The sequence below is a fragment of the Nyctereutes procyonoides genome, unplaced genomic scaffold (genome assembly GCF_905146905.1).
Source record: "Nyctereutes procyonoides isolate TBG_1078 unplaced genomic scaffold, NYPRO_anot_genome, whole genome shotgun sequence".
Lineage (NCBI taxonomy): Eukaryota > Metazoa > Chordata > Mammalia > Carnivora > Canidae > Nyctereutes > Nyctereutes procyonoides.
In genome coordinates, this window is record NW_026575140.1 from 81,194,214 (window position 1) to 81,221,673 (window position 27,460).

At 40.6% G+C, this 27,460-nt stretch overlaps 1 protein-coding gene across 4 annotated transcripts in view; it reads right to left on the bottom strand.

The window, feature by feature from the left end:
* The window catches only part of CDON (cell adhesion associated, oncogene regulated), a 100,541-nt gene extending 73,081 nt beyond the window's left edge, over positions 1 to 27,460 (bottom strand). For 2 of the 4 annotated variants that reach the window (XM_055305147.1, XM_055305144.1), the window contains exon 1: positions 27,301 to 27,460. The gene's annotated coding sequence lies outside the window, so the exon portion shown is untranslated. Of the gene's footprint in view, positions 1 to 23,888; positions 24,007 to 27,270 lie in introns of those variants that run through there. The other 2 variants (XM_055305146.1, XM_055305145.1) reach the window with 2 other exon arrangements.

Genomic DNA, 27,460 nt, shown 5'->3' on the forward strand with positions numbered 1-27,460 from the left:
AGACATAGGCAGAGGGAGAGGCAGGCTCCCTATGGGGAGCCTGATGCAGAACTTGATCCCAGGACCCGGGGATCACGACCTGAGCCAAAGGCAGATGCTCAACCGCTAAGCCACCCAGGTGTACCACAGAAGGGTCACTCTGCCTGGACTTAGAAGTTTTAAGAAGACTTCTCATGGAAACAATGATCAGGTGAATCTGAATGGATGAGTCTGGGAGACAGGAGGGAGGAAGGGAGGTAGAAAAAGCAAGGGGAGGTGATGTTCCAAAGAGAGGAGCTGTATGTGCAAAGAATTAAAAACAGCAAGGATGTACGGCTGCAGAGCAGAGTATGAGGAGGAAATAAGGGGTGGGGAGGAAGGCGGCATAGGTGAGCAGAAGCCACAGCATACAGGATAATATGAACCAGGTCCGGGTATTTGGCTTTTATCCTGAAAGGGGAATATTAATGGCTTTTAAGCAGGTAAAGGACAAGATCTGACTTGTGCCTTTGAAAAATCACGGACGCTGCCATGTGGAGCATGGCTGAGAGGAGGAATAGAGATTAGAAGGCCCTGGAGAATGAAGATCGGAGCCTATAGCAGAGAACTAGCAGGGGATAGATTTAAAAGATTAAAAAAAAAAAAAAGACATGGACATATTGCCAGATGGTATTATAAGGTGGCATGGATAGGACCTGGATACTGAATGATCTGGACCAGGAAAGAAATGATCCCTTAAGACACCTTTGGAATATATCACCGTCCACTTCCGTTCCCCCACTGCTTTCACCTTCAATAGAGGAACAAGGCTGCTGTCCAGATTTCTCCTTGGACAAGTGAGTGTATGACGTGGGCTCGCTAGATACAGGGAACACACAAGGAGCAGCAGGGTTTTCCATGGCTTCTTGTCATTGTTTTGATGGTGGCAGGGGATGGGGAGTGTGGCCTTTAAGGTGTAGAGAAAATGAGTTGAGTTGGCCATAAGTGGAACTTTAAGAAAGAGATCGAGGAGGCAAATAGAAACCTGTAGTGCTTCAGAGATTTGAGGGGAAGAGATCTGAGGGGACAATGACAGATGAAAGTGTTGCTCTCTTTTGAAGAGGGGAGAAGCCTAAAGAAATTCGCCACGTAGGAAGGCCTAGCAATTGCAATTCCTCACTTAAAATAATCCACGCTATCAATACTATTATTTAAAAACTTTCAAAACAAAGAAGGAAAGGGGGATGAACTAGGGACGAACACTCAGCTTTCTTAAAAATGAGTTTCAAAATGTCACTGAATTTCATACCCATCTACCTTTTTTAAAAAATATATAAATTCGGGATCCCTGGGTGGCGCAGCGGTTTGGCGCCTGCCTTTGGCCCGGGGCGCGATCCTGGAGACGCGGGATCGAATCTCACGTCGGGCTCCCGGTGCATGGAGCCTGCTTCTCTCTCTGCCTCTCTCTCTCTCTCTGTGTGTGTCTATCATAAATAAATAAAAATTTAAAAATATATATATATATATATATATATAAATTCAACTAGCCAATACACAGTGCATCATGGGTTGCAGATGGAGAGTTCAGGAATTCAGCAGCTGTGTACCTAACACCCAGTTTAGGGTAATCGGACACATTCCTTAACTGTTGACTCCTTCGTGATCACTCAAGCCTTTGATCCACAACAGTCCTCACGCTGTACATATGGGCCTCAAAAAATGAGAGTAACAGCTGCCACACATCTTTCAGGGACTCTACCGGAGGAGTGGGTAGGGGCAGGAGGGTGAGGAAAAGCAGCAAAGTGCTATCATGAGTCCAGTTGCAACAAATATACCATCTAATAGCACGTTAATCTGCGGGGGTTATTCTCCTTCTTTGAGAAATGAAAGAATCCCTTAAAGCAGGCATGTGCAGTTGACAGTGATGCATGCTCTGACCTGCCAAGGAGCTCGGAGGCTGTAGGAGGAACATAATAAATCTTCTAAATGTAGAGCTGTAGGACATTAAGCAGCCAGATCCACATCAGTAACTCGTGGTAGCTCTCTCCTTACGGAGTGTCCATTTGATGAGCACATAATGATTGCACAATCATTCAGATCGACTCCTTAAAAACTGTTGACACCTACAGACCTCACAACCCTCCCCCCCCCCCCCCCCGTTACCACCCCCCCCCCCAGGCTCAATCGAGTCAGCCAAGCATACAGACTGATCCTGCTGCCTGCAAAAGCATTTCCTTTCACTGTGGACCGTCAAAAGTAGAGGAATAAAATGGAAGTGACGTGGAGTTATGGCACCAAAAAGGCCAAATGAGCAAAGAAATAATCAACTCCACATGAGCCACTTCGGCTCCAACACAATGAAAAGGGCCTAGGACTAACCCCAGGAAAGGTCACTGGGATCAAAGGTCACCAGCAGAAAAAGGCCACAGTGAAGAGCTGCCAGCTGCAACAGGAGTCAGTGTGGTCCTAATTACACACCAAAAGCAAAGGGGTCTAAGTGCCGAGTTTGTTTCTATTCACGATATTTGCATGTTTAAAAAAAAAAAAAGTCAAGTGTTCCTGTTCCGCTGGCTTTCAAAGACACTATTTCATCCTGCTTCTAGAGCACAGGAAACCAAAAATCGTGGAGATAAGATGATTCTGGCATCCACCGTGAGGCGTACAGGCACATTAGGAATATTTTAAAACATAGCTGTGGACAAAGAGCAAAATTCTACAAAGTAACTCGGGATAGATTATTAGACAAAATACAGCAAGTTTCAAGAGTACTACTCTGCAGGCACCAAAGAGTCAACAATTTGCCACAAATCAACACTCTGGAGATTTTCAAGGTTGCCACTGGGATTGGCTTCACAGGGGGAAAAAAATAACAGGGTTATGGTAACCGAAAAAACAAAAGCTAGCTAAGAGCAAAAATTGTTAAGTTTGCTAAGAACTAGTTAAACTTGAATAGAGTGATCTTCTAAAGATCCAGACAGACATTTGGCAAACTTTTTTTTTGATGAAGGTTGAGGAGGAATATGAACAACATTTGAAAAGGGGCTCTAGATAAGTGTTAGGTAATAAATTTAATATAGTTGTTATTATGTCCAGCTCATTGCTGAGACCTTACCAAATGAAACAAAATTTTCCCTGGCTGTTCCAAAAGACTCACCCTCCTGGGGTTTGGTTTAGATTTCATTTTAATAACAAGGAAATAAAACCTCAAGGAGAAACTCATTTCCATGAAATGTATTCTAATGTATACAGCCAAACATTTAGGAAAAACGCAAAATAAGAAAAAATTAGAAACCTAAGAAAAATATCTGTGCTGCAAATAAACTTGAATCAATGTTAGCTAAGCACTGGACCTCCTTTATGATGACTTTTATATTATGTTACCTGCTGAGCTAAAAGTTTCCTGGAACATAGTAACATTGGTTTCCAAGGACTTCATCCACCTTTAACCATGGCTGCATAAAATAATAAAAGGAGTCTAGAATTCTTAGGCGCCCTGCTTTGTTCAGCTGGTGATGGGAATTAGGTCAGGCACAGCTTCATCAAAGCTGTCATAGTGCCATGGAAGAGTGGCCGTGCATTGATAATGGGACTCTTCAAGCACATTCATAAATTGACATACAAGTCAATCACAGATTACTATGTAGTCAGTACCTAATCACCTCAAATGGACTGTTAAGTCTATAGATTTGTAAAAATACACACTGGCCTGTACAAAGAAAACTTGCACCCCAGAAAACTTTGCTCCGCAGTTAAAGAAATAATCAAGATCAATGCCCTGATGAACTAGAAAATAGGAAAATCAATTAAAATCCCAGTATCTTTGCAAACACAGCACAATATAGCAGGTCATCTTTAATCCCATTGGGAGAGTCAAAGTAGCAGCTTTGGCATGAGGTCCAGCCTGTCTACCAGAAAGAAATAAAGCAAAGCTTGCTGGAACAACTCTGCTACGCTGCGTGTGTATGTAGCAAACAACAGTGGCTGCATTTTGGCATTACCTTAGGCAACAATAAAAGGATGGTCAGAAGACCATTCAAGGACACACTGACGCATAAGACACACACACACACACACACACACACACACACACACACACACACTAGAAACCACAGGAGCAGACTGGCCAAGCTTGGAAGACACAGAAACTTACTCCACTGATAATTCCTCTGTGCAAAAACTTCTCTGAAAATCCTTTGTTAATTATGTTCATGGATAAATCAGGCATAAAAAATCATTTTTATTATGTTAGGATTACACCTGATTTTTAACACCAGTGTCTTTTTTTAAAAAAGATTTTATTTATTTATTTATTTATTTATTTATTTATTTATTTATTTACTTGGGAGAGAGTGTGCGTGTGTGCACACCAGCGGGGGGAGGGAGGGTGGAAGCAGGCTCCCCATTGAGAAGGAAGCCCAACGTAGGACTTGATCACAGGACCCTGGGATCATGACCTGAGCCACAGGCAGACCTAACTGACTGAGCCTCCCAGGCACCCCCCAAACACTACAGTCTCCTAACTCCAATGTTATCAACCAATGTATTCATTAATGGCTTTTTCCCAACAAATTAAGAACACCAAGAATTTTCTTACAGTGCTATAACCAGTAAGGATAATTCCAAAAGGACTCCACATTTCTTGGCACAGTAACAGCAGTGTGAGATTGCATACACAGCTTACAGATTCTGACATATATATATATATGTTCTGGCACATTTAAAATTTTTTGTATTACACGATACTCCATGTTTCCTACATATACAACACTAGTCACACCTTACATCTACAGAATACACTCTGTATGTTGAAACATCTATATACCCTGGTAGCCGGACTCTTCTTGTAAAGACTTGTCGTCATTGGCTTCTATAAACATGAAGATGTTTTTGTCTTGTTTTGTTTTGTTGTGTTTTGTTGTGTTTTGTTTGGTGAGATTTACGGAAACATTACAGCTTCATTCTTTACATAATGACATAATTAATGTGGGTCTTGGAATTTGAAGAGTGCTCTGGGTTGTATCCTTAGCTTAATATTCTAAAATCTCTTCATTAGACCCATTTTCTAAGCCAGATTGTGAGTACAGTTGGAATTTGCAGCATAAAAATACAAAAAAGCAGTTTCTCATTCATTTACACAAAGCAAATATATTGTGCACTTATATTCAAGGTAGCTAGGGGAAAGAAAGAACGGGGGGGGGCGGGTGGTGATAAAGAAGAATAAGACAATAGAGACACCACGATCTCATTTCCTAAGTCTCTGACATCTTTAACTCTTGGATTATATATAAACAATAGCACTTAAAACTATTTTTGAGGCATAATAAAGTTTCAAAAGGTGACAGGAGCCCTCATTTTAAAAATATTTCTTAAGATATTATAAATGTTTAAATCTATTTTAATAATCAAATATATGCTAAATATATTTTTAAAAAATAAGTTAGTAGTCTAAATGGATATATTTCTTTTTCCTAGAGAATGTCAGTCAGATAGAACATTTATTCATTTAGTGTAGCTTAGGTTCTGTCTCTAAGGGAGGCAAAAAACTCCATAATTTTTTCCAGCTTTATGACAAATATTTTACAACTGCTGTGTTTAAGTGAAAAACAAACAAACAAACAAACAAACAAACCAAGACTTAAAAGCTCAGGTGCACCTCTTACACAAGTTTTGCCTCATCTTTGGCAAACTCCAAAAAGGACTGTACTTAATTGAAAGAGGGAATGGCAGGAAAATCCAGCAAATGTATCCAAAATCAACACAATTTCAGTTCTAAAAATTAAGTCAAAAGCATGCAGTTCATTTCAGTTTGCAAACAGAAAAGAGAGTATTTGTGTTAACTCAAAAAAAAAAAAAAGCCAAGTTGAAAAGAAAAAATAAGTCAGAGACTAGTTTATGATTTCATTGTAAAAATTTGGGAGAGGTGGCCCCTCTGCTTTATATCTAAGTTAAAAAAAAAAACCAAAACAAAAACTGGAGAAATTACCTAGCAAACTTTCTTGCATTGAGAAAGCATCATCCACCATTTTACAGCCAAATTATGGCTGTAAACCCCCAAAACACTGTTAGAAACACATGTAAAAGACATTAGGAACATGCAGAACAATGGAAAGGATGGGTCTTCTCATGAAAATTCTGTATTTATCTTCAAGAAAAGAACCGCTGCTTATGAAGAAAATGGCATTAACAATCTAAAAAACTTGGTTATCAAGCTTTCCAAGAATTTACGTTTAAAACATTTCATAACTCTACATAATCATCTCCGTTTTTTTCTCTTCCTAGCTTCCTGGCCAACATGAGTGTGCCTTAAGAGGAAAGGCCCAGATGGCAGGTGTGGGTGTTCCAAAACATCAGATATTATTTTGTTTATTTGAATTACATTCTTTGCTTGAACAGCCTCAGGGCGCACATAAAACATACTACTAATTAAAATAACCAACAGCAGTACTAATAAAACATCTAAAAAGCAGCCTTTATATAGAGAGACTTTAGGTTCTTGCCTCCTGACCTCAGTACATGGAACAATGAAGGTGCACTTAACACTAAGTGAGGCATTTCCATTTCTGTTGGAGGAGGAGGAGAAAAAGCCAACATAGGCTGTGGCAAGGAAGAGAACCCTTCTTGATAATGATGCATCATCAACATGGGGGCATAAATCTCACATCTGGACACACAGCTAGCAGGACAAACTGCGGAGGAGCCATATCCCAGTGTGAACAACTGCATACTGACAGTTTGCTAGATTTAATCTACAGCAGCGGTTCCCAAACATCTGCATGTCAATAATCAGGAATGCTGAAAAATAAAACAAAACACCTGTATGTCCCATGTAAGCTTGCCAACAATTTGCCAAGTAAGAATACTTTTTTAAAAAAATTGAAAACTGGGATGACTGGGTAGTTCAGTGGTGAGCGTCTGCCTTCAGCTCAGGTTGTGATCCTGGGATCAAGTCCCACATCGGACTCCCCGCAGGGAGCCTGCTTCTCCCTCTGCCTGTGTCTCTGCCTCTCTCTGTGTCTCTCACAAATAAATAAATAAAATCTTAAAAAAAAAAAAAAGGAAACTGCCATCTACTATCACTGTCTCATTAGAACAGAATGGAAAAGTAGGCAAAGCACCATTTCAGAATAAATTTGGCTTTTGGAAGCAATGACTGCATGTCTTTTGGCTGGTTGTTCATTTTACTCCAAATATAAAATCTTCAAATATAATATGCGGCCTTGAAGATCAATGTTGAGAAACAACTTATCAATAGATCCAAGTTTTCATTGTCTTAAATCAGTATATCTATTATTATTATATATATTACACATTATACATCTGGATACATATATACTATACATGCATATATTACATGTTATTGTGTATCATATTACACACGATTATATAATTAGGCATTATAATTACATATTAATATATGTTATATATTACACAATACGTATTATAAAAGCTCAATACCAACATTTGGTTTCAAAGTAGGCTAAAACATGTGCCCCCTAAAGGACCATTAAATACAGACATCCCTTAGCTTTTCATACTGAATGTGACCAACAAATGTCCCTACAGCAGCATTTTTAATATTCTTGGTATTGACGGGTTTCTGCCACTGAACAATACCCAACTGGTCCCCGAGTGCCATCCCTACTCCTCCTTAGTAACATTCCCCTCCAAATTAGGCCAAACTTTTCGACTTTGCTGGAAAACTGGTATTTTTTTTTTTAACTGGTATTTCAAAGGCAGGAAAACGGACACAGCCAGCTCTACACGCAACTAAAAAAAGTTCCCATACCTCTCTCTGCACTCACCACTCTGAAAACCTCATGCTTTAAAAAACCTCCTTTCCAAAAAAAAAAAAAAAAAAAAAACCCTCCTTTCCTTCCTTGGGGATGGCGTGGATTTTCATTTTAGCCTGATCTCCCCTGGGTAAAAATTATAGCCAAGGAGGAGCCCTTAAGAGAAAGTGCAGAATCTGATTTCACCTGACTCTCCATACTGTAGGGAAAAAAGAACAAGCCTGGATATTCACCGGTCACAGAAATGTAAAAAATTCCCACCAGGCCTGGATTAACCACTGAATGTTTGTCAGTTCCGCGGAGGGAATGAACCATGTCTATTTTGTTCACCGCTGTAGACCCAACACCTGGAGGTTTCCTGCACAAAATGAGCGCTTAATAAGTGTTGATAAAGGAATAGACGCACATTGAGAGAAACCCAGCAATTCTCCTGGGAATTACAAGGTTATTTCACAAACGACTAATGTACTATGCTTAAAAACACTGTAGTAAACCAAAAGAGATCATCTGAGAATGGTCTCACATCACCAAGCAGCAGTTTCAGAGAATCAGCAACTAGCGCTCTCTGACCTGTTTACTATCTGGTCTGGGATGGAAGCGAACACCCAAATTTAGTGATGTCTTATTATGTCAATTTTTTAAATCAATGACTAATAGTTATGTGCTATATAATTTAAGACGTCCTTAAGCCAAATGATTAACAAAGTGCATGATGCAGCATCACAGAAGAGCCACAGGCAAAAAATAAGAGTTTAAATAACAGATGTTATAAAAAAAAAAAAACAACAACAGATGTTATCAAAAAGTCCTTTAAACGTGAAGGGAGGGGCACCTGGATGGCTCAGTGGTTGAGCATCTGCCTTCCGCTCAGGGTGTGATCCCGGGGTCCTGGGATCGAGTCCCGCATAGGCCTCCCTGCATGGAGCCTGCTTCTCCCTCTGCCTGTGTCTCTACCTCTGTGTGTCTCTCATGAATAAATAAATAAAATCTATAAATAAATAAATAAAATCTATAAATAAATAAATAAATCTGAACAGAAAAGGGATACTACATAGAACACCAAAGCACTAATTTGCTCACAAACACAAATGACCCAGTAGAGTCTGCAAAGCATTTGTCATGATCTTGAAAGTTCTAAAGGCATAGGATCACCAGTGGGTAAATAGAAGTCTCTGCTTTTAGGATTGTTATAAAGATTTTGTAGCTAAAACAATAGACTGACTCTTCATACATTTATGACAGAGATTGGCATCACAGACTAAAATATCAGGGTTTTTATTGTACATAGTCATCTTTCCTGCAATGTGATATGGATTTTTGTAAGGCCAATATCATGTAAACAAAATCCTACCACATAAAGCCTCTATTAAATTTAGGAAGATAACTCTCAAGGAGGAATTTCAAATACACTCAGACTATTGGCCAAGCTAACTGGGTCAAACCACAAGTAGTTTTATAAACGTCTTTAAAACTATCGAGTCAATCTATCCCATCTATTGGTAACACTGTTTTTAATGTCCTGAATGTGGTAAATAAATCTCTAGGGAAAACAAGCACATTTTTTAAGCCAAATGCCACAATACTAATTTATACATACACATGAGGTGGATTAGTCACTCCATTTTGTCTGTCGGTATCAGACAAAATCAATTTGCTAATTTATTTGTACAAATAAGTCCACCTTTGTAAGTATTTATAAATTAGGATTTTATTTTTTTTTTAAGATTCTATTTATTTATTTGAGAGAGAGCGTGAGCAGGAGAGGGAGCATGACCAAGGAGGAGAGGGAGAAGCAGGCTTCCCATGAACAGGAGCCGGACATTGGGCTCGATCCCAGCATCCCAGGATCATGACCTGAGCCAAAGGTAGACGCTTAACCAACGGAGCCACCCAGCCCCTAAAATTAGGATTTTAAAAGATTATACAAGTATTTAAATCAGAGTTACCAGGGAAAGATTCAAATGTTTCAGTCAGTAGCTCTGTCACCTTTCTGCCCCAGCACCAGAGAGCAATGATCCATTCCTGGGGTAATGGTGGGTCTCTTGGAAATGATTTAAGGAGGAGGGACTCTACATGCAGCAGCATGAAAAATCTTGCCAAGTCTGATACTCCACCCCACCCTTGCCTCTTGCCTCCACTAGGCAGGGAAGAATTTGTGTGGAAATATATCTATTTGTACATCTTATCAAACACCTGTCTTACGAGATAAATTATTCCAAAGAGTAAAAACAACTACCATTTGTTAAGTTTATAGGTGAAAGATTTTACATGTATTTTACCGATCCTCACAACAATCCTAAATATAGGTGCTGTTTCCATTTTACCGTTTACGATGGAAGGAATAGTAAAGAAAAAAGCTCTGATAGCCTGCCCACGATTCTACAGTTAATAAATGGCAGGGATAGCATTTGAACCCACGGCAATCCCAGGCCCAAGCCTATCCCTTTTATTTTGCTAAATAGAGACCTTTGAGTATAAATCTGTTTTTATGTCCACTGACTTCAGTGTGAATCCACAGCCACTTCTCATTCTGGAGGGATTCTCAAACCTACCAGGTTTTAGCTCTTTTTCCATTTTAATCTGCAGATGGGTTGTTGGAGGCATGAAAATTATTTTCTTTTTTTTAATAAATTTCACCGTTTCTGAGCTCCTGCATCTTCATTACTGTAAACTTACCAGGGGATCATCTGCCAGACAATGAAGACAGGACACAAGGTATCAATGCCCAACTGGCATTTGTGTTTTTGGATCATGTCTACGACATGCGAAGGTCAAGTGATGTTAGAGAATACAGAGTACAAAGAAAGTTTTGGAATCGGTAAGAAGAAAAGTAGATGTGAATTATCTCCTAGCCCATGGAAGCATAAGTGTGACAAATTTGAAAAGCATGTGACATAGCAAAGAGCCTTATACAACTTTGCAAACACACGTATTACAAAGATCCCATATTACTCTGGTTCAGCAACAGTAAGTATTAATACACTCAAACAGTTCATTCAATGGCTTTAAAGTTCCCAGTACTAAAAGAAACAAAAAATAAAAATAAAGTTCCCAGTACTATACATACAAGTGCACTCCCGAAGTGACTGTCCGCAACATACTGGGCTGGTAGTTAAAAGCAAGCTCATTATTTAAAAAGAAGAAGAATATTAATCATGCTTAGCATCAAAAGAACCAAATCAAATAGGCAAGTGAAATATAAAATAAGCAAAAGTATCTTTCTGTTAAACAATACAGACAACCTAAACATTTCTGAAGATTTTAAATTTTTGACTTATACTTGTTTTGTGGTTATGTATTTATTTTGTAAATTTTAGTTTTAGAAGAAGTCCACATCTAGTTTACTTTGTACATAATGAACAGATTAGTAATAAAAATTATTTCATCCACATTAGTTTACAAGAATTTTTCCTTTTGAAAAAGTCATATATTACCCAAGTTTGACTGCTAACCCCTTTTTAGCAAAATACTAGCCATTATCATCTCAGTTAAGACACTATGTTAACTAATCAAACACACAGTTATTTCTTTGATCACACACATCCCTACAAATCTGAGCTGAGAGTGAGGGCAAAGGAAAGGACAAGAATAATAGTTTCAAACACAAGATCCACAGTCCCCCAAATCAAAACAGTTAAAAGCATCCTATAAACATTACCTACCTCCAATAGCCACCAAGACCATTACCCTAAGAAAACACTATAAATGCAATACAATCAAGCTTTATCCTCTACTTTATAGGCCCCAGAAGGATTATCTTAAAGTCTGTGCATTTGTAGAGTTGTGGCACTTTTTCTCCTGCAAACCCATTCAGTATCACTATAAAAATTACCGTGCTTCCCTGAAAAACCGGATTCCAGTGATAAAAATCCAATAATGGGGCCACCCTATGGGATGGAAGAAAAAGATGGAATTCTCAACACTTAACTGATTCCACAACTCCTATCTCCAGTTCTTTGGATCCCCCCTCCACTGTAAAATCTTAATCTTCAAGTCACTTGAGGGCAACATACTTGTGTTGGCCAACTAGAAGCAAAATAGGGGGAGTTGCCCGGGTGGGGCTCACAGTGTGCATAAGTGGCCCATCTCCAAGTCAAATATTTGCATCTGATGATTCCATGTCTATTCTATTTCTTTTTTGGAAACAACTTGGGAATGGCATTTTACTGGTGATCTCTAATGCTACCAGCCCCAGTTAAGTGTTTATGTGTCCTGACCTTGTATAAGCCCAAAAGAAATTTAAAAGGACCTAAGATTGAAGCTCATTATTTAAGTATACATATAAGAATTCTAGAAAGCACTGGGATTTCCCATAGATGACACCACTCGTTGGGGAAATTATCAAGGGAAAAGTCAGCAAGGGGTTCCGAGAACAGGGGGCTCTTGCTTCTAAGAACGTGTCTATAAGGGTAGATAGGAAGTACATCTCTCACAAAATAAATTTGATTTTTCTGGTATCAAACTGGTATGTTTATATTAAGTTTGGGGAGATAGGACGGAGGAAGGGGGAATCACAGTTACACCACTGAATGGGTGAAGCAAGAAAGTCAAGTGGTGTTCAGTTATACGGAGATTCACAGATTTACCCAAAAGTTGCCCATTAACACGGATAGCACTCACCTAACAGCTCTCCACGCTATGCGTCAGATGCTAACTAATCCAAAAACAAAAACATATCATCAATTCTAGCTTATTCTCACATCTGTAGCTCCCTAGAGTTTAATCCCCACTCACTTTATTTCAATTTGACAGTCTAATTCATCTATATCACAAGAACATCATATTTTGTGAATACAAACCCCCCATCGCAGAGACAACAATTTTAACAGAGCAGCAACTCTCACCCTCCAGGAGCACCTCCCACACTCTGACCACAAGGAGGCTGTGTCACACGCTATAGTGAAATCTGGCTTTGACACCAGGTACTCACACTCGAGCTTACCCTCATCCAAACCCTTACGATACGAGCCTGAAAATTCCCAGGTTAAGAAAAATCTGATTTACAGAAAACTAATTCACTCTCAATTTAACTGTTTCATTAATCTAGAAATTGCACATGTTAAGTTTACTTTAAAACAAGGTGTAGGGGCAGGGGAGGTGCCTACCAGTCCTATACTAACCATCTACTAAGCAACATATGAATGATAAAAATCAATGGTCTTCATCAGTTGACCTCGTTTAAAGTGTAGCAAGAGCATTGGGTACGTTCAAGTCACATTTAGTATCAATTTGTTGGGAATGAGAAAAAGAAACAAATAATGCAGCAAAGAACTGAGCTAGGCGTGTATGGCTAGCTATGACAATTGTCCAAGTCATTTTCACACAGAGAGCAAGGGGTTGAAAAAAATTTTAAAAAGCCAAAGACTTTTCAAATAACTCAATTTCATAAGGGAACAAGGAGGAAAACTCTTATTGGTTAAATTTTCCACTAAAGAATATCAAAGAAACATCAAAGAAAACCACGTTTAAAAGATGTTAAAAATAGGAGGCAGGAACTCTAGAATTTCAAGAGTATAATCACGTAAAAGCCAAATTAACCTGCTGACATAAAACTATTATTTTGAAGCCATTCAATCGTTACCTAAAAAGCAACATGCAAACTAATACATATCAATCGCGATAGATCAACTACATTATAGACTTGGCTTATACTTGGTAATTAGAGATCTGAACAAGTATTCATTCTTGTTCAGTTTTTCTCCTTTAAAAAAAAAAAAAAAGACCTTACAGACAAGCTTCATCAATCATTAAGAGGGCCTGGTTCTGATATTATATGAGCTCTGTCAACTTTAATCAAATTGCTTGCCAGATCGTAGATAAGTAATGACTTGCTTAGGTTAAGCAAGGCCAGAGTTTTCCTTCTGTAGTATATACATCTCCAGAGTGAAAATAAACAGCCTCACACCTCTTACTGGGAGCTGGTCTCTGTTGCTATTACAACTCACTCTTCACCCCAATGAAGGAGGAGGGGCATGAGTGGCCTTTAAGAATACCTACGTTTCTTTCTTTCCTTCTCAATCTGCTCATCAAAACCATTTTTAAACTATTTCATTAGACAGTTAACAACTGGTTTGATTTTCACCAAAAGGATACAAATTAGCTGTCATTAAATGCTTTAGCATTAACATCTGTTTTAGCCAACACTACAGTGATACAAAACGAAAAAGAAATAACAAGTGACCAAAGCAACATTAAAAGGATCACTTAAAATTAACTGCAAAGCTTGAATTCATTTTCTAACAAATCCAAGAAATGAAAAACCACATTATGTCTCGATACCATCCGTCATGTTTTGGATACAGGACAACTGTTAAGAGAAAGAGCGTATCAATTTAGATTTTACATTCATTACATAATCAAAGACACAAATATAAAAATGAGATTTCTTTCTAAAAAAGCTCCCTTTGCTATTTTCCTTACTTTACATAGAATTGGAAAGGGCTGGGATCCCTGGGTGGCGCAGCGGTTTGGCGCCTGCCTTTGGCCCGGGGCGCGGTCCTGGAGACCCGGGATCGGGTCCCACGTCGGGCTCCCGGTGCATGGAGCCTGCTTCTCCCTCTGCCTGTGTCTCTGCCCCTCTCTCTCTCTGTGACTATCATAAATAAATAAATAAAAATTTAAAAAAAAAAGAATTGGAAAGGGCTTCCAAACTTCATTTTCAGCTGGGACATTCTATTAAAGAATTTCTAAGCACCCAAGTACCTGCTCTGAAGAAATGTGCTAGAAAAAAGCAAGGAACCCTGTGGCTAGAAATAAAAATAAAGTGACCTCTGTAAAGGAAAGAGTTTAAAAATCCAAGACACCAGGGAATCAATTTTACCTTAGGCAAAATTCACTTCCATAACTTCCCTTAGGTCAACAGAATGTATAATGCAGAGTCTGTGGTTTAGAAATATCAAAGAGAAAAAAAAAATTTAGAAGTATTTTATTCTATTACTAAATGTGCAATTACAACCTAATTTACGCTTAGAAAGACTACAAAGAACCTCCTTTCTCAACATTAGAGAGACTTTTCAAGTTCATCCAACTTTGAGCTACCTTAAAACTCTCGTGTCTGATACTAATGCTCAATCACGTACTGTCTTCATGGCTTCCATTCCCAGGAAAATTTCACTACTTCATATGCTTAAGCAGAAAAGCAAACACACACCAAAACTGTAAAACACTGCAAAGTACAAAGGGCTGCATAAAAGTTATGTAAGAAAAGATCAACATCAGAAACAGGAGGAAATTACTCTGTGTATGGAATACAAAGAGCCATGAGACAGGAGGAGGAGTAATTGTTGGACCGGGCCCCTCCTCAGCAAGGAGCTAAGGGAGCACAGGGTGGGGTGGGGGGGTGGGGGGGTCGTGGTTCACCCATGCAACACCAGGCGAGCCAGCACTTTGCTTCCCCAGTCCTCTGGAGGCACCATCCTTGCAAGTCTGCAGAGTCCCACTCTGCAAAAGCAGTAACGCCAGCCCTTTGTCACCACATCACTTACTGTTAACTGGCCCCAGTAATACTGGCGGTACGTCCACTCCAGGTGAATCAGACACAAAAGCAGTTAGTATTTCTCACCGAATTAGAAGAACTTTTACAAGGAAATGGGGACTTCGTATGCCTACTAAATGTCAAGTGGAAGGATTTTTTTGCCAGAAAACTCACATTTCAGTATGGAGGGGGGAAAAAAGCTTCAATTGCAGAAATGAGTGAAAAACTCAAAACTCAGTTTCTCTTTCTAGTGTGTTGTGGGCCTCAGGAGTTTGAGAGGAGGTGCCTTGTTGATCTGGTTCCGCGACCAGCTGACATCTATGATCACAACCAATTAAGTATTTTGTACGTATGCATGACTAGCTAAGAAAACACAAATCTGATCTTTGTCCTACAGGGTTAACCACTTCCTTATCTTTTCCCTGATCATCTCCTATCTCAGAGAGAGATTCCAAAAGAAGGAAACCTTTGACAATCTCTCTTTAAAACAATTTATGTTATTTTCATTGCGGTGGGATACAGCCCAGACTTGGAAGGGTCACATTTAGAAATGCACTCTGGGAGTTGGCTACAAGAACCCCTACTGACAATAATAAGATATATGTAGTGAAATCCCAGAGCTAAAATTTATTTGATGCCACAAAACGTTGCTATCAATCTCTGCACAAGCTGTATTGTATGATTAAAAACCCCACTGTGGCTGCTGTCATAGTAACAAATGTGAAATTATTTTAAGACCTAACCACTATGACAATAGATTCTTTTAAAATGCATCCTCAAACACAAAAAGGAATAACAAATAATGACAACTATGTTTGCTAGCCTAATAGGAGACCACAGTTAGTAACTCATAATGACTCAAAATTGGCTTTAGTTAGCCATGGGATTAAAAACACACACATACACACACACACAATGTATGATGAAAATTATGTGAAAGACCTATACAGGTCTACAGTCAGAACATGAGTATTGCAATTTCTTTTAAAAGAGAAATCCAATAAATAAACAAACAAATAAATAAATAAGAAATCCAACTAAAACACAAAGCAATCTAAATCATGATGACTAGAGCTTGGAATTAGAAATTCAGGGTAGAACTGCAATGTCTTTATTTTAATCTCAGAAAAGGTTTTGATCATAAAAAATAGAAACTATGCCTCACCATCATAAATGTGAATCAAAAGTTCAGATAAAGAGATCTGAACCATTCTAATCAAACTATAATATGACTTGAAAACATCTGAAGTAGAAGTATCTACTTAGAATTAGGTTTGAAATATACTTTCACCTATCAGAACTATAGTCCTCCTTACTGTGACACTAAACCTGTAATTCCATTTCGGGTGAATATTCAAAATTTAATGGAAGAAATAAAATGAACTTTTTTAAAAAGGTGATCACAGCAAGATGAACCCATGAGGTAAATCATGGACAGAACCTAACAGGCTGTAGTATGGCTCTACTCAAGAATTTAATGATCTATCAAGAATGATAAAAGTATCTTCTCATTATTTAGTAGTCCTTGGGTCTACTGGACCTACTGCTCAGATGCCTGGACACCAAACTGGTATATGAGCTGTCATTAAATCATGGTAACATCTAGGGCGTCTGGGTGGTATGGTCCGGAAAGTGTCCGACTCCTAGTTTAGGCTCGGGACCTAATCTCATGTTCTGAGATCGAGGCCCTGCACTTAGCACAAGCCTGCTTGTCCTTTTCCCTCCCACTCTGCGTCCCCCTAATAAATAAATAAGTCTTTAAAAAAATCACGGTAACATCTAAAAATCTAATTTCACAACAAGAGTGAACAGGGCAAGACAGGCAGAAAAACACGCTACATTCAATCAAACTGAATTAACTGGTAACACGATGTTATTTTATGCATGATTATAAAAAAGGATTAAATAGCACCTTTTCTACGTAAGTGTACTGTCACATTTGTAATCACACCCAGACACCCACCGTCATGTGACGATTTTATAAGCCAATCATCAAACTTTTTCAACATATTGCAAGCTAGGTCATATCAGGCCAAATCATAAAGTTTAACTCCACTTTATGGATAAGGATCCCTCATACCCACACTCACACTCTCCTAGTCACCAAACTGAAAGGAACAGTTTAGGGCAGCCCCGGCGGCACAGCGGTTTAGCTAAAACTATGTTCACTCCCCAATTCTCACTGCCTATTACTCACTGTGTTATTTTGTTATATACACACGCTGAGGCCAAAACCATGAAAATTAGCCAAAACAAATGGACAAGAAAAATGTCTTACCCCTAGCTTATGATGCTATTTTTGTTTTTATTGGAATAAAAGAGGCTGCCAAGTTCTGATGTCACTAGAGTAATTTCATGGCCTGATGAAAGTAGTATTTTATCCATTAAACATTCATCCCCCTTGCCAAATTTACCTCCAACCAGGCAGTGTGTACAATTACTCGTTGAACAGACATCAAATTATAGTAAAATAGAGAATACTAATTACTTTTACCGTGATACCATAAAAAGCCAATAACTCTCAGGCATTTCCCTGGCAAGAGACAGAAGCCAGAATGCACTTTTTAGTACCTATATATCCAAGAGAACACCTGCAATGCTGAGTATTTAAAAAACAGACAAAACTTAACATCAAGCTCTCTCTCTAGACACCAAATGTTGCACAGAAGAAAAATACACATTTTAAATATATATTCAACAACTCATCCATTTAAAATGTTAAAAAGAAAACCATTTCTAAAATAAAATTGTTAAAACATCACACATGAATTCTAGTAATTATGTGACATTTAAGTATGTTTTTCTTTATCTAAAGCATTCTTTTATCTTCATGGTTTGAAGTTGTGCTCAACATGCAGAATCACTTTAACTGGGTTTTTAAGAGCAGACTGTAGGAATGCCTAGATGGCTCAGCGATTGAGCGTCTGCCTTCAGCTCAGGACATGATCCTGGGATCCCGGGTTTGAGTCCCACATCTGGCTCTGAACAGGCAGCCTGCTTCTTCCTTTTCCTGTGTCTCTGCCTCTCTCATAAATAATAAATAAATAAATAAATAAATAAATAAATAAATAAATAAATAAATAAATAAATAAATAAATAAATCAGAGCGGACTGGATGTAGAAATCACAACGGATCTTGAGAGGACAGTTTAGCATCTTGCCACTCAGTGGGCTCCACTCAACATCATCAACATTATTTGAGAGCTTGCTAGAAAGGGACAATCTTGGGATTCTCCCCAGACTTACTGAATCAGAATCTGCATTTTTAACATCCCCCAAGAAATCCAAATCACAGGGACACCTGAGAAGCACTGCTATGGCACTGATTCATTCAGCCGTTTGGGTATTTACTACTTGTTAGGCACAGCACAGCACAAGTAAGAGGGTGAGAGGGATAATCACCTCTCAGGGAAATCACATTGTCTGACCTTAAGGAGGAAGATAAGGCTAAGCAGACATGTAAATAATGATGACACCGTACCAGGACCACAAGAGACAGACACAGTCCTGTTCCCAGCCTGCAGGAAAGAAAGCAAGGTTCATTCCAGTGATTCCAAGTAGCCACAGAAATATCCAACAGGGAAAGAACCCCATACACCCCACTGAAGACCTGGGCCCTAATAAGTGAGTGAGTGATTCTGGCAGGGGCCTTAGAGAAACTGATTTTAAGGACAGCATTCATATGATCAGATTGAGGTTTCAGGACAATCTTTACTCCAGCAAAATGGAGAAAAATGGATCATTTGGCGTGGAGGCCAAACCAAGACTGAAGATAGGGAGACGATGTACTACTAACAGTTTAAGCAGAAAAAAAAAAAAAAAAAGTTTTTTTTTTTTTTAGTCTCATATTCGAATCTCCTCTTATCCGCCCCCCCCCCCAAATTTTGAAAAGAATGATGGAGGGTAAAAAAGTAAAAGGAACAAAGAGATGAGAGAAACCTGCTTATAGCAAAGGAAGGCACAGACAGTTTATGTGTGTACATAAACACAAAATGGTAAAAAAAAATTCAATCTACTATACTTTTCTGTTTTATAAAATAGGGAAGATACGGTTTTGGTGATTCAGGATTCTATCCTCCCTTCAATCATTCTAAATGTCAATTATTAACACACATTTACAGATATAGGATGTGTATGTTGGAGTCAACAACTATGGGCCTCAGAAAATGTCCCAAGTATAGTTTTGTTGATAGAATAAGTCACTGGTATCAGCCTTTTCCCCCCAAGTTATCTCTCTTGAAAGTCAAGAATAGGAAAGTATGGTGGCGGAGAAGGCACAGAGCAAAGACGTATATTTATTCATTTTGACGATACATTTGTTGTAGGAGTGAATAAATAAATGGGCCAGTGGATGGGCCTCAAGGAAATTCTCAGATGTGCACCTACATAAAAAGGTAGCAAACACTTTACGTGTAAAGCATTATCATCTCTGACACATACACATTTAGAATATTGGAAAAGTCCCAATTTTCTCTTTAAGTATGAAAGATGGGAAGAATATCTGGCATTTAACTTATTAGTGATAAACAAAGAATTACATTTAAAGGAAAGAGCTGACAAGTAGAGGTGGTCCTCAACTTTAAACTAGGATTAGTTTGAGAAAATTTATTCAATGGCCGTCTGGAATTTTTTTAAAAAAATTTTATGTATTCATGAGAGACAGAGAGAGAGGCAGAGACACAGGCAGAGGGAGAAGCAGGCTCCATGCAGGGAGCCCAATGAGGGACTCAATCCCAGGACCCCGGGATCACAACCTGACACAAAGGCTCAACCAGTGAGCCACCCAGGCACCCCCGTTTGGAAATTTTTAACACATTTTTCTCTCTCCAAAATTACACGTGGATTGGTTATCCAGAATCACTCTTTCATAAAAGCCCATTTCATGGAGTCTTAGTCCTGCAAGGGCCCTTAGAGGTCATGTGGTTCAATCTGCCTTCCACAGTGTCTTCAGCAAATGTCTAGTAACAGGAGCTCGTGTCCCCTCAAAAGAGCATTTTCTATCACGAGGCAGCCCTATTTGTCACAGTTCTTCCTCCTTTTGAACCAAAATCTGCATCTTTTGAGTCCCCCTACAGGACAAAAGATGAATCATATATCACTATTTCAACTCTCCCCACCCTCCCCGAAAACTGGGCCACCAGTGGTCTGATTTAAGAAGAAAAGCGGACAACCTGCCTCTCCGGGGTCCAGGGGAAACCATCCCTGCACATGGCTATATGTGAAGAATGACCCTGTGTCCAGGAGTACGACATAATAAGATCTAATGAAATTATAAAGCTGAAAAGTACAATGTCTCCTGACAGAGAAATGGCTTGTGTTCAAGCAGAACATCCAGAAAATCCTTCCTTAACATTTCCAAACACAGAAATAGAAGCTATTTACCCCAGCTGCAACCCCCTCCAAAATTAAAAACAAAAAACAAAACAAAAAAAAAAAAAAACAAATAAGCAGCCTTCTAATTCACTGACATCATCTCGTACTCGTTTCACTATTTGGTGAAATAAACTTTATTTAGCACATTAGGGAATTCCAACAACACAGACAGGAATTTTAAACATATAGGCATTGTCTGACTGCAAGTAAGAAGCCAAAACTCTTCTCCGTAAAGGGTATGGTCCTGTTTCTCAAAAACTTTCCGTAGCGTAACAACATCCTAGCTCCCCTTTCTTCCACTTTGGGGTTTTTTGTTTGTTTGTTTGTTGTTGTTGTTTAAAAAGAACATCGTGTTGTTCTCTTTTCTTCTAAAAGAGTATCACGTGAATGCCAGGCTAGTGGTTTCTTCTGTACATTTGTAAATATTTATTATGCACAAAAGATACAAGCTACCTGAGATGGCTTTCTCTGCTTTGAGGTTCTCTTCCTTCCCTTCTAAAACACACAAGGGGCGCCTGGGTAGCTCAGCCAGTTAAGCATCCAACTCTTGATTTCAGCTCAGGTCGTGATTTTCAGGGTCATGACATCGAGCCCCATGTCAGGCCCTGGGTGTGAAACCTGCTTAAGATTCTCTCCCTCCCTCCCCTCTGCTCACCTCCCCACCCGGCCAGCTGGTACATTATCTCTCTCTCAAAAAAAAAAAAAATTAAATTTAAAAATTAAAAAACAGGGGATCCCTGGGTGGCTCAACGGTTTAGCGCCTGCCTTTGGCCCAGGGCGCAATCCTGGAGTCCTGGGATCGAGTCCCACACTGGGCTCCCTGCGTGGAGCCTGGTTCTCCCTCTGCCTGTGTCTCTGCTCCTCCCCCCCTCTGTGTCTATCATGAATAAATAAATAAAATATTTTAAAAAAAAATTTAAAAATGGGGATGCCTGGGTGACTCAGCGGTTGAGCATCTGCCTTTGGCTCAGGTCGTAATCCTGGAGTCCTGGGAACAAGTCCTGCATCAGGCTTCCTGCAGGGAACCTGCTTCTCCCTCGGACTTTGTCTCTGCCTCTCTCTGTGTCTCTCATAAAAAATCAAAAATAAAACACACGCACACACAAAAGAACACAGTTATCAGTGGATTTGCTTTATGTAAGTGTGATTAAGAGTAATTATATTACCTTCACCCAGTTTTATGTACAAAAATAAGGTCCTGATAACTTTTCTAAGCTAACCCCTAGGATCTGATTGTCAAAAAATTTAGGAAGAAGTGCTGGTTTTTCTCCCCAATGGCTACATACTCAATGTGCCAATAAAATGAACTACTACAAAAGATGCTATAACAATTTTAAAAGACCGTAAACAGTAACATAGATGAATCTCACAGGCATAATGAACAGTACAAAAAAAAACAGATATAAAAGAGCACATACCATATGAATCCGTTTGTATAAATATAGTTTAAGAACAGGCAAAACTAATGTACAGTGAGACTAGTTAGAACAGTGTCTGCCGGCTGGGGGTGGCAGGGTTGTCTGGGAAGGGGCACCAAGGAGCCTGATCTGGGGAATAGTTACCACGCACATGTGCATATGCAAAAACTGAATCTGGCTGTTCACTTAAGTGTCCATTAAGTGTACATTCTTACATTATATGATCAATTAGAAAAACGCAAAATTGTTTCCAAGCGCCTCTGCAGTTCAACTGCAAAATTAAGAAAACTGCAGCACACCACAACAGCTGGGTGTCCCCACACTGTTACTGGCTTCTGAGAATTCCTTTCTAGCCAGTATTTCAAGGAAATTACTCTGGATCAAAGGAATAAACCAATGTGTCCAGGAGGAATTACTAAAAGTACAGCAGCTAACTCAGAGATGTTTCAGTATATCCAAGCGAAAGATTTACTTTCAATATCCCATGTAATCCCCACGACAGCGGTAGGAGATGCTGTTGTTATCTCCATTTTCCAGATGAGGAAACCAAGACATTGGTCAGGCTCAGTGGCCCGGCTCACATAAAGGAAAAGAGGTGAGCCAGTCTCCAACAAGAATATGCAGCTGAGGGGATCCCTGGGTGGCGCAGCGGTTTGGCGCCTGCCTTTGGCCCAGGGCGCGATCCTGGAGACCCGGGATCGAATCCCACGTCGGGCTCCCGGTGCATGGGGCCTGCTTCTCCCTCTGCCTGTGTCTCTGCCTCTCTCTCTCTCACTGTGTGCCTATCATAAATAAATAAATAAATAAATAAACAAAAAAAAAATCAAAAAAAAAAAAAAGAATATGCAGCTGAAAAGCAAGCTTTCTGTGTCAAGTTTTTAATTCTATCTGTGGTGCGATCGTCTAAAAATAAAACGGGCCATGCAGTTCTAAGCAACAAAACGGTAAGGGGAATGTATCTCAGTTCAGTCATATAACCTGAACCAAGAAAGGCACAGTGCTGACTTCAGTGTTTACTCCAATTCATTCAAGAGTCCTTCCTAGGTGGCTGTCCTGGAGAAGGTATACCCAGGATTAAGGTGGGAAAGGCTTAAATGTAGTCTCTAAAAGGCTTCTTTATTTTCTCAACACTCTGTATTGTGAGGAGAATTTGGTAGAGCACTACATGGTGGCCAGACGGAAAGGACTGTGACGCAACGTGATTTTAATCAGGGACAAAAATACATGAAATTAACCATCGGATGAGCCACCGCATCACGCATCCGTTGAAAACTAGCACTGGAATCCACGTTCACGTTTAACTCTTCTCGGAATACAGAAATCAATTAACTCTACACTCCAAGACCCAGAGCTGCTCCTCCTGGAAAAGTACACAAGAAACACACTGGACTAATATCCGGAGAAATGCTTGCATCCAAAGATTATTTGGGGCAGCTGGGGGTGGGAGGGAGGGGCCAGGGAAGGAAGATACACTCATGCTTCTCAAACACTTTGCTCCAAAGATTTTCACAGGATATTCCTGATAGACCTATTTTCATTTACTTGCGGCTGTTGGCAAGTCTGCAGAGCAATGCCTTCAAAGACCCTAACAGCCAGAACTCTCAAAAAAAGACAGCAGGAAAGAGACGTATGTACCCTACATGAATTTAAATTCTCTAAGAATGCAACAAGAAGGCAATAAAATCACATAAAAAACTAAAGAGCACACAATTCGAAGGAGCACTTCATTTCTGCTCCTGAAGCAATCTGCTTCACCTAAAGTCTGATTTTGCTCTCAGCTGAAGGAGTTATTAGAATACATGGGCCCTTGCAGGCAAGACCAAACTGTAACACAATTTCACATCTTTATCAAAAGATCATTCAGAGAAAACTTACCGAGTCCGCGACGTGTATATGCTTGCGCTTCAGAGGGAAAGCAGAGAAGTGACTTTCTGTACTTACAGTGGCGTTGGGTTCAGTGCTAAGAACACATCCCCACACAGTCCTGCTTGCAAGAAAGTTCTGACTAGCAATCTGCCTTCGGGTTGGGCTTTTCTCTTACAAGATAAGCTGTTAAGTCATGCCTTGATTTTAGATCTGCTAACATATGGAGTCTTCTAATGCAGCCTCTCTCCGCCCCCCTCCCTCCACCGCCCCATCACCACTCAGCTCCCCCTCCCTCTCCACACACACACATACACACATACAAAAAAGGCACTGCAGGGCAGAAATTCCTCAGGTGCTCGCTAATGGAATTCCCAGGGTCCTGGAGCCGCTTCGGGGATCAAGAGATCTCATAGCCCCTGCTGGGGTAAGGAGCAGCGAGTCTGTTCCATTTAATCAAATACAGAATGAATTTTCAGCTCTATTCACTAGCTTGTCTCCCGGGCTCTCAAAAGGCACCAGGCAGCTAGAATCACACACATGTGGCTCTTTTAGGCAAGTATAATTAGTTTGATTTTAAAAAGCCACATTAATAATATCACCTCAGGACCATTATTCAGGGGACAGATGACAATGATACTGTATGTTTTAAGCCTGACAATGGGGGAAAGAGCACAAACAATGACGAGAACCTTGAAGGATTAATATTAAAAAAAAAAAAAACCAACAGTTTTTCACTTAATTGTAATCCAATATTTTTTTAAATGACATGAAGGATATTCCATACACCATCTTTTAATTTTCACTGAGAAGACTCAAAGCCCTCCCTCCTCCTCAGCCTCTCAAAAGTCAATTAGTGCCATATACACAACAAAAATTTGTAAATGGAATGTTTATAAATAAATGGAATGTTTACATACAATATAAAACCTTGAATAAAAACAATAAAACATTCTCTAATTCAATCCAAGGCAACAAAAGTTCTTGGGGGCGGGGAGGGAGAGAAGAGGAAGCACTAATCAAAAATCACCATAAAATCGAGTTCTTCAAAGCAATCTATTTAGCAACCAGACTCCAAATTCTCTTTCTAATCTAATTAGTTCCTATTAAGTAGTAAGATCATATATCTAAAGAAAGACTACGTGGTACACAACTCATCTGCTCTCCTGATGTGTTGTCTTATCTATCCTTCTACATAGTACAAATGCTAATTACAAGGCCATAGCCAATGTAATTACGTGTTATAAATAGCCAATTTTTCAATTAGTTGTTTTTAATTTCCTACCCCAGCCTAATATCACTAAGATCAGGTTGAATTCCTAAAATCATTTCCCCAAGATATGCTTAGACACAGTCACCAATTTTTAGTCCCAACTTTGGCAAAAGAAACATCTCTAGAGAAGAACATTTTTACTTCAACTTATATTTTGACAAACTCATAAATGAAATCATCTAGAAAGCTATGAGGGCATAAGGGTAAAGTGGAAAACAGAAAAGCAGGAGAACGAGTCAACAAATTTTACCTGACCTCTTTAGAGCAAAGCCCCATGACAGAGGTTCCTATTCCCACATGAAGCCTCCATCTACATATATAGATATATAAATATATATATATAGACAGATATATACATACCTTGCTGATGGGGGGTGTGGGGGGGTAGAGGGGCCCTATCTTAAAGTGAACTTAATTCCTTTCTTGCAAAGAAGGCAAAGGGTAAGATTGATTTAGAAGCCAACCTACACAAGCTAGATCAGTATGCTCCAAGTCCTAAGGGTTCTTTGTACTTCCCGGCTTGAGAGTCAGGGCTGTTTAAGTACTTTCCACAGAAGAGGAGGTTGATGAGAACCACAGCAATCAATCAAAGCATCCCAAGTGAGTTACTACACAAACAATAGCACAGTACCTCTAGTAACTGATTTTCCTGGTTGACTAAACTATTCAAACAAAGACAGATTTCCAAATACTATATCCGAGTTTTCGCATGACAGTTAAACAATATACACTTGTGTGTGTGTGTGTGTGTGTGTTTATAGAAACATAAATGTTTCTGCTCTACCCACTGCCAAGCACACACCCAGGGCACGTCTTTACAAAATGAAACAGGTTTTCTCCATCCTTCTCATATAACTTCAAGTATGAGGCAGTTTATTTCAACATGTGCATAACAGAAACTACAGTATTTGGTGCCTCTCTGGGTTCCTAAGAATGCTTTCTAGTTAAGCACTAATTTAAAATTTCCAGAAAATTTTTCTTTCATCTTGTCCTAAAAGCTGAACCACGACCCCACCCCACCCCCAATTTCAGCTAAAATAGACTACTTTTCAAAAATGAGCTACGAAATGTCCTAGCGTGCTTAGAACTACAGTGAGAATAATCCCATTTATTTTGGGGCCCCGCTTCCCACCTTTTCCTCCTTGACACTGCCCTTTAGGTATATGCCAAGTGTCAGCTGGGGAGGCGCAGGGCCACGGTATCAGCGAGGCACGGAAACAGAACTGGCTTCTCTCACTTTTGTTGGCCACTGACCGCTGAGAACGAATCTCCTGTTAGCTTCGGGGTTCAACTTTCTGTTTCTCAAAGTGTCTGCTTTAGGACACACAGAGGCTGACCTTCCGTTGATGAGGTTCCCCTAAAGTCTACTTCTCCATCGGAAAGCACCTGCCACCCTCCGGTCGTCCTGACCAAGGAAAGGCAGGCACTGCTGGAGAAGAGCTCCTTTTGCAGAGCCTTCCACCTGATTTGGTGGGGTTAGGGAGAACAATGAAGGCGAGGGCGAGAGTCATCTATCCTCCTCAAGTGATTTATTGCTGAAATCCCTAGATGCGGAGAGAAAGCAACAAAGGTCTGGAAGCTGCAGACCGAAATAAAGAGCGAGCTGTAATGCATTTAGCAAATGATAATGCAATCCACAGAAAGCCTCACGGAGGGCAAGGAAAAATGCACTCCCTGGGGCTGGGAAGGCGCTGGGTCTGTGAAGGCAGAGAAAGATACATTGTGCAGGAAATTTCTCTCGCTTCTCCCCGCACATAAATCACTGTCTCTCGCGGGCGCGCCGCGGGATGGAGGTGAGAGGCGAGGGACCCCGCTCCCTCGGGGAAACGTGCTGGCGCCCCCACTCGCGGCGCCGCCGGCCCTCACCTGCCTGCGGGCCTCGGTCAGGGGGCGGGAGCGGGCTGCGGACACCTCGGCCCGCCCTCCCCCCGCGCGGCTCCGGGCCCCGGGGCGCCGACCGCCGCAGCCCCCGCGCCGGGCACCCGTCGCCGCCCTCCCCGGCCCGCGCCGAGCCCGGGACCCCCGCGGCCGCCCGCGCCCCAGCCGCGCGCCCCGAGCCCGGGCCCCCCGGGCCCCCCGGGCCCCCCGCCCTCCCGGGCTGCGGCGCGCCCACCCCCGCACCTCTCGGCCGCGCGGACCCCGTCCCCGCACCTCCTGCGCGGCGGCCGGCTCCCAGGGCCACCCCCAGGTCATGCCCCGCGCGCGGGCGGCGGCTACGGCGGCGGCGGCTGCGATCCGAGCGGCGCCCTCCATGCACCGAGCGGGGCGGCAGGAGCGCGCGGCGCCTCGCACGCCGGGGCGGGGACGCAGG